The following is an 8,600-nucleotide window of genomic DNA, read 5'->3' on the forward strand; positions in this document are numbered from 1 at the left end:
GCCTCCATGATTTCTACCTCACCCTTTATGGTCGTCCTATCCAACTCACCCCCACCCTGAAATACCTTGGCCTCACCCTTGACCGACACCTCACCTGGACCCCTCATCTCCTGACCATCCAGCAGAAAGCCCATTCCCGCCTACGCCTTCTGAAACTCCTGTCTGGCCGGACATGGGGATTGCATCCTTCTACCATCCTTCACACCTACAAATCCCTCATCCGTCCTATCCTCTGTTATGCCAGCGTTACCTGGATCTCTGCCCCCACCCGCTTTTACAAGGCCCTCCAAATCCTTGAATGCCATGCTCTCCACCTTGCCTTCCGTATCCGCCTTCCTTCCCCCACACGGCTCCTGTATGAAATGATCCCCTTCCCCCACCTCCTCTTGTTCCCCCAACATCTCCGCATCCTTTACATTGTTCGCAGGCTTGATCCCCCCCACCCTCTGGTTTCCTCCTTCCTCTCCACCCCCCGCCCGTTGCCGCGCCTCTATCGCTGTATCCCTCCCTCTCTCCACCTCCACACCCTCCATCTCCTTCACCAGGGCAATTTCCAACGCCTCCCCCTCCCGGAAGACGAACTTCGCCGTGATATCTACCCTTCCTTCCAACTTTAACCTGGCCTTGTTCCCCCCCCCCCTTTCCCCATGGCCCCCTTTTCCTCTTTCCACCTTCTCCCAGAGCGGATTTTCCTCCGTCCCCCCCTCCCCTGAGACCCTGCACCCCATACTTGCCTCTCTCCTTCCCACATCCCTCCCTACGTGGCCCTCTTCCGCGCGCCCCCCGCTCACCTCCCCCATATCTTCCCCTCCCTCCCCTCTTCAGGTCTCCCTCATCTCCTAGCGCCTGGCAGATCCTCTGTATTACTCTTCATCAGTGTGCCACATCAGTGTTGTTTAGTGCTGTTTCTCGTGTGCGTCAAGAGGTGTGCTTTTAATTGTGTCCTGCCTTGAGGTTCGCCGTCAGTGTTACGTTATGTGCTATGCCATCCGTCGCTACCTTTATGCTCCTGTCATAATGTGCCTTGTGTTCTTTTAACCGTCGCAGTGTGTGGCTTTTTGTGTGTGCTACTTTTAAACAGTTTTTTTTTGTCTCCATTTTACAGTCACCCCATTTTTTGTCTATTGTCTTCCATGATGTTCCCCTTTTTTATATCTATGTTCACCTTATTCTCTCCTTTGCTGTTTTTAAATGTCTTCTATTGTTTTGTTGTATGTCTTTCGGCTGAAGAGCAGCGCCTATGCTGCTGCCAGCCCGTCCCGATGGGGAATTGAAATACAATAAAGGAAAAAAAAAATCTCTACTGAAACTGCTGTCTGTCACTTACCACTTCATTCTCAGCCGTGGCCATCGGCGGCTCGATTAATCCCATCCGCCAGAGCTCTCTGCCAAAGTGCTGTCTGAGACTTCGTTCACATCTCCTACCGCCAAGGAGTATTAAGGCGTATGCGCGGATCCTACAGGCTTGTGAGCGCGACACGGAAGTGAACTTGACAAGCCGGCGAGGGACGAGTGTGAGGCGACAGATCACTAAATAGTAACCGTGGAGATGACGCTGGTACGATGATGATGATGTTTGGTTTGTGGGGCGCTCACATGGTTCAAATAGCTCTGAGCACTATGGGACTTAACTTCTGAGGTCATCAGTCCCCTAGAACTTAGAACTACTTAAACTGAACTAACCTAAGGACATCACACACATCCATACCCTAGGCAGGATTCTAACCGGCGACAGTAGTGGTCGCGCGGTTCCAGACTTAAGCGCCTAGAACGGCTCGGCCACTCCGGCCGGCTCCGAAGGAGTCTTGCAGCGTAATTTGGAATGACGCAGGCATTGTGATGTATTCATCCGCCGTCATCGGGCAAGCGACTTTCAGATAAAATGGCTCCACTGTACGGGAAAATATATAATGGATGTACGACCACAGGTCGTAGACTCATGGTTAACGACATATGGAAGTTTGATTCTGGCTTTGAGTCTCGTTCGGATAGCGAAATTGTAATGCGGTCACTCGCTATAAGCGGGGAATTCGGTTTCGAGTCCCGGTCCGGCACAAATTTTCACTGTCGTCATTCCATTATACAACTGATGGTTTTCGATATCCGCAACTGCAAATACATTTCATGTAGGAAAACAACGAAAGTGCGTCTAGGAACTGGTGTGCAATAGGCCCTGGAACTGCGCCCGTACTAATTCCCAACCTTTACTCAGTCCATGAATGATGATCATGAAATGACGGGAACAACAGAAACACCCAGTTCATGGGCAGAGAAAATCCCCAACCCCGCCGGGACCCCGTACTCCAGAGACAGCACCGCTAGCCTCTAGACCACGAACTGCGGACCGCTGGTACGAGGAAGACAGCTGTACGGCTGCGCAGTCGTCAGACGCCGTCGCCAGAGGTCGCCCGATAACATCGGACGACAGCTTGGTCACGGTGCGTCCGATCTCATTCGGCTGTTTTTGGCTGGCTGGGTCGAGTAGGTTAGGTTGGATTAGAATCTCGTCTGTGTACGAAGTAGATTAGAGTTTAATCTCCATGGGTGGGAAGGACAGGAAGAAGCTTATGTGCTTGGAGATGAATGCTGGAATGCGGCGTCTGCTATTACAAAGATGCCGATTGAGCTGTGTGTCTGGATAAGAACGTTTCGACAACTGTACACTCGTCTTCAGTTACTAAAATTACCAGGTAAGTTTTACGAAATACCCGTGTATTACGAAAATATGCAGTTCCAGTGACACACCACCTTATGGATCTCTCCGAAACACGTTCTTCAGAGTATGATTTACTATGCCACAGTGCCGACTTCGGTGTATAAAGGTTTTGCCATTAAGGTAATGAGCGCATAACGGTTAATTTACGTGATGAAAGTAGATGTTTCCATTATGCGATTAACGGACAAAATTTCTGTGCGAGTAAGCAAGTATTATTTATTTAATGAAAAGTAGGATGTAACACGATTTCTGGTGGCAGTATGATTTTAGATTCGGTGTAGCTTTTCATAAAGAAAATCAGCTATATTAAAGTGTCTTTTAGGGCACTTCCATGAGGCATAGCTTTAAAATTCGATATAGAATAATTTAAAAATTTCGTAGTATTTGGGGCGCAAAAGTGAAAACATTATATTTTTTATTAATATAGGGCACAGCAAGTAACATCCAACGTATCACACAAAAACTTCGAAACTGTACTTCTCAGAACGCGTTACAGTCCTAATCATTGGAAAGGTTAACCGCCACATGTCAGAAGTCAAACCCTTACGACTAGTTTTACTTGAGCCAGAATTGCATCTTTAATGTAAGTATCGTATTTTTTAATGGAGCTAAAATCACACATCTAGCAAGCCTTAGAAATCTGTTTCGCTGAATTTATTTGAAGTTGTACAGCGATATGCTAGTTAACCTTCAATGAGTGTGAAAGACAAACACGAAGTCTTGAATAAGACACTATGAACACCTAAAGCACTACGAAGAGCGAAAACATACGTGCACCACATTTGCAGCCGCGCGGGGTATATTAAAGTAGTGTGTAAGCCTAGGGACCGAAGACTTCAGCAGTTTGGTCCCATAGGAGGTTATCGCCACCACCAGATTTGCAAACCACTTCGTGGAACGGGATAACCAGCCTACTGACATAAAAACACCAGCAAGAAGTAACAATAATTCGTAGACCTGCCACAACCCAAACAGATACACTGCGGTAACTTCTATCATAATATCCGTCAGCCGTGTCACTTGAACAAATTATGTTCCGGGGCCATAATCCACACCTAAAATTTTGCGATAACGATTTTGCCTACTTGTGATTCCCAATAAACCTGCTACCGGTTCTTCAGTTTCATAGATTTCTAGCTATATCCCGTTTATGACATTTTTCATCGCCAGAACATATCAGTTTCCCACAGTCCATGATTCATGTTGTGTCAGCCATCACGACAAGAAAACAAAAGTAAAAAACAAATGTCTGATTCCACAGACTGTCGTCCGAAATCTGTACGTTCGGACATTGGGATCGGCTACATTGTGACCTCGCGCGTAGTGGCGCACTGGTTTGAAAAGGTCGGCCGTCCTCGGATGATGTCGGTCGTCGTCGGAATCCACCTACATCGGTGCCACTGCGATCGCAACCTAAATTGTACGAGCAGTGTCGGCCAGGTAAACAGTCACACGACCGAGATGTCCACGGCGTCATCGCCATGCATCAAGAGGAGCTTGTGTTCGTCTCGGCAGTGTGTGTGGCGTAAGACGGCCGTGCACTCAGATGTGGCCAGTTTCTCTTCTGTCGTTATTGCGTGGCTGTGTGATATCGAGGTGCGAACATTTTGATGTGCGCAAGTGCTTGCGCCAAGTATCTCGCGGTTGCGAACATAACGTCGTTTAAAATCAGCTGTTATGGACTGTTCATGCTCTTAACTCCCTCTGAGTAGCGTGTTGGAACTGAGAGTAAAAGGATGTGAGCTCATCATCTACATCTACGTGGATACTCTGCTAGTCACATTTAAGTGTCTGGCAGAGGGTTCATTGTACGACCTTCACAATTCTCTATTATTTCAATCTCGTATAGCGCGCGGAAAGAACGAACACCTATATCTTTCCGTTCAAGCTCTAATTTCCCTTATTTTATCATGGTGATCGTTTCTCTCTGTGCAGGTTGGCGTCAACAAAATATTTTCGTATATGGAGGAGAAAGTTGGTGATTGGAATGTCGAGAGAAGATTGCTCGTCAACGAAAAACGCCTTTGTTTTAGTGATGTCCATCCCAAATCCTGTATCATTTGAGTGACACTCTCTCCCCTGTTTCGCGACAACACAAAACAAGCTGCCCTTCTTTGAACTTTTTCGCTGTACTCCGTCAGTCCTATCTAGTAAGGATCCCACATCGCGCAGCAGTATTCTAGAAGAGGACGGTCAAGCGTAGTGTAGGCAGTCTCCTTACTAGATCTGTTACAATGTCTTAGTGTCCTACCAATAACACGCAGTCTTTCGTTAGCCCTCCCCACAACATTTTCTATGTGTTCCTTCCAAATCAAGTTGTTCGTAATTGTAATTCATAGGTATTTAGTTGAATTTACGGACTTTAGATTTGACTGATTTATCGTGTAACTGAAGTTTAACGGATTCCTTTTAGCACTCGTGTGGGTGATCTCTGACTTTTCGTTATTTAAGGTCAATTGCCAATTTTCGCACCATACAGATATCTTTTCTAAATCACTTTACAATTTCTTTTGTTCTTTTGACGACTTTACTAGTCGGTAAATGACAGCGTCATCTGCAAACAACCTAAGACGGCTTCTCATATCGTCTCCCAAAACGTTAATATACAGGGTTATTACAAATGATTGAAGCGATTTCACAGCTCTACAATAACTTTATTATTTGAGATATTTTCACAATGCTTTGCACACACATACAAAAACTCAAAAAGTTTTTTTAGGCATTCACAAATGTTCGATATGTGCCCCCTTAGTGATTCGGCAGACATCAAGCCGATAATCAAGTTCCTCCCACACTCAGCGCAGCATGTCCCCATCAATGAGTTCGAAAGCATCGTTGATGCGAGCTCGCAGTTATGGCACGTTTCTTGGTAGAGGAGGTTTAAACACTGAATCTTTCACATAACCCCACAGAAAGAAATCGCATGGGGTTAAGTCGGGAGAGCGTGGATGCCATGACATGAATTGCTGATGATGATCTCCACCACGACCGATCCATCGGTTTTCCAATCTCCTGTTTAAGAAATGCTGAACATCACGATGGAAGTGCGGTGGAGCACCATCCTGTTGAAAGATGAAGTCAGCGCTGTCGGTCTCCAGTTGTGGCATGAGCCAATTTTCCAGCATGTCCAGATACACGTGTCCTGTAACGTTTTTTTCGCAGAAGAAAAAGGGGCCGTAAACTTTAAACCGCGAGATTGCACAAAACACGTTAATTTTTGGTGAATTGCGAATTTGCTGCACGAATGCGTGAGGATTCTCTACCGCCCAGATTGGCACATTGTGTCTGTTCACTTCACCATTAAGAAAAAATGTTGCTTCATCACTGAAAACAAGTTTCGCACTGAACGCATCCTCTTCCATGAGCTGTTGCAACAGCGCCGAAAATTCAAAGCGTTTGACTTTGTCATCGGGTGTCAGGGCTTGTAGCAATTGTAAACGGTAAGGCTTCTGCTTTAGCCTTTTCCGTAAGATTTTCCAAACCGTCGGCTGTGGTACGTTTAGCTCCCTGCTTGCTTTATTCGTCGACTTCCGCGGGCTACGCGTGAAACTTGCCCGCACGCGTTCAACCGTTTCTTCGCTCACTGCAGGCCGACCCGTTGATTTCCCCTTACAGAGGCATCCAGAAGCTTTAAACTGCGCATACCATCGCCGAATGGAGTTAGCAGTCCTGAAGTGTCGTTGCACTGTTATGACTGACTGATGTAGTGCATTTCAAGCACGACATACGCTTTCTCGGCTCCTGTCGCCACTTTGTCTCACTGCGCTCTAGAGCGCTCTGACGGCAGAAACCTGAAGTGCGGCTTCAGCCGAACAAAACTTTATGAGTTTTTCTACGTATCTGTAGTGTGTCGTGACCATATGTCAATGAATGGAGCTACAGTGAATTTATGAATTCGCTTCAATCATTTGTAATAGCCCTGTAGATAATAAAACAGCAAAGTACGTATTGCACTATCTTGGGGAACTCCAGAAGTCACTTCTTTCTTACTCGAGGACTTTCCGTCAATTACTACAAACTGTGACGTCTCTGACAGGAAATCGAGAATCCAGTTACATAACTGAGAGGATATTCCATAAGCAGGCAATTTCAGTACAAGCCGCTTGTGAATCAAAAGCCTTCCGGGAATCCAGAAGTACGGAACCAATTTCAAATCCCTTGTCAATAGCACTCAACACTTCGTGCGAGAGGTAGTTGTGTTTCACAAGAACGATATTTTCTAGACTGTGTTGACTGTGTGTCAATAGACCGTTTTCTTCGAGGTAATTCATAATGTTTGAACACAATGTATGTTCCAAAATCCTAATGCATATCGACCAGAATGATATGGGCCTGTAATTTAGTGGATTACTCCTACCATCTTTCTTGAACATTGGTGTCACCTGTGGGACTTTTCAGCCTTTGGGTACGGATCTTTCGAAGAGTGAACGGTTGTATATGACTTAAGTATGGAGCTATTGCATCAGCATACTCTGAAAGGAACCTAATTGGTATGCAGTCTGGACCAGAAGACTTGCTTCTATTAAGTGATTTAAGTTGCTTCACTACTCCGAGGATGTTTACTTCTACGTTACTCATGTTGGCAGCTGTTCTTGATTCGAATTCTGCAATATTTACTTCGTCTTCTTTTGTGAAGGTATTGGGAATGCAAGAGATGTTGCTCGAATAAGTTTGTAATTATTATCTGATCAGTTTTAGGCTGCGTACGTCGGCCTGGCAAATGGAGATGATTCTAGGATAATTTTACTTTTATAAGAAATTGAAAAGCAGTTAAATTAACCTTGTTTTACGGACAGCGTTTCTGCTCGGGGACAGAATTTACCAAAGGTTCATTCTGGACGTTCATGGTCCTTAAAAAGGCACGACGATAGTGTGATGAACTGTTTCATTAATTAATTGCATATTCTGAAGATGTGTTCAGAGAAATTGTCTTTTAGTGAAATTTGAAAGAAAACTATTTGCAATTTTAGCGCTGTAATGTTTTTATTGTGTTTGCGGTGTTTTAATGTTTATATTCGGCTTAAATACTAAGGTAGTCAGGAGTTGTTATTACTAATCACAATTTCAAAATTATGCATTTTCCAAAAATAATAATGGGATCGTGAGTATCGTTACTTTTAACTGTGGAATCTGTGAACAGGGAGTTAAAGCGTCCTCTTCGCGAGATAAAATGTTTCCCGAAAGAAATGTAGCTTTTAGTGGTAAAATCCAACAGTAGGCTTTCCAATTGCAAATCAACCAGTCCTCTATGATCATTCTACTTTCAGTTGTAGCAACAGCTGTTAGTGCAAAAAATACCCAAGTTGTTCCATGGTCCAGAGATCCACATTAAACTAGAGGACCCCCTATGCAGAAAAAGACCTGGGCAATCGGTTAAAAGGTCGGAGCGAGGCCGCAGCTACAACCTCTGACAGGACTTTGAAGACTGTGCCTGCTAAAGCGCTCCAGCGTTCAAACCGACCATCGGTTGGACGACAGCTACAGGTCACTACATTCGAATACGACTCCGGGCCTGAACCAGAAGGCCCACGATTTCTGGTGTTCATGGGAAGTGGATGCAAATTTCCACTTTTCTCTTTCCGAACGCGAATGCAATATTTTAAGACTTCAGGCTGCACATATAGTAAAGAAACGCACGTCGCTTTTATACGTTATACAAAGGTCTTTGATAAAATAAACATACAATTGTTATGGCAGATATTACTAAGAGGCTTACCAATCAGTATATATTATAGTAATTCAGAAGATCTCTACTAATATAAGAATTGAAGAAATTGTGGATAACGAGAAAAGAACAGAGGACATTAACTTAGAATTACCAAAAGTTTGCTGACTTTTGCCACTGATCTGTAAAACATGTATTTATGAAATTCTGTGGCAGTGG

The sequence above is a fragment of the Schistocerca nitens genome, chromosome 7 (genome assembly GCF_023898315.1).
Source record: "Schistocerca nitens isolate TAMUIC-IGC-003100 chromosome 7, iqSchNite1.1, whole genome shotgun sequence".
In the NCBI taxonomy this organism is placed as follows: Eukaryota; Metazoa; Arthropoda; class Insecta; order Orthoptera; family Acrididae; genus Schistocerca; species Schistocerca nitens.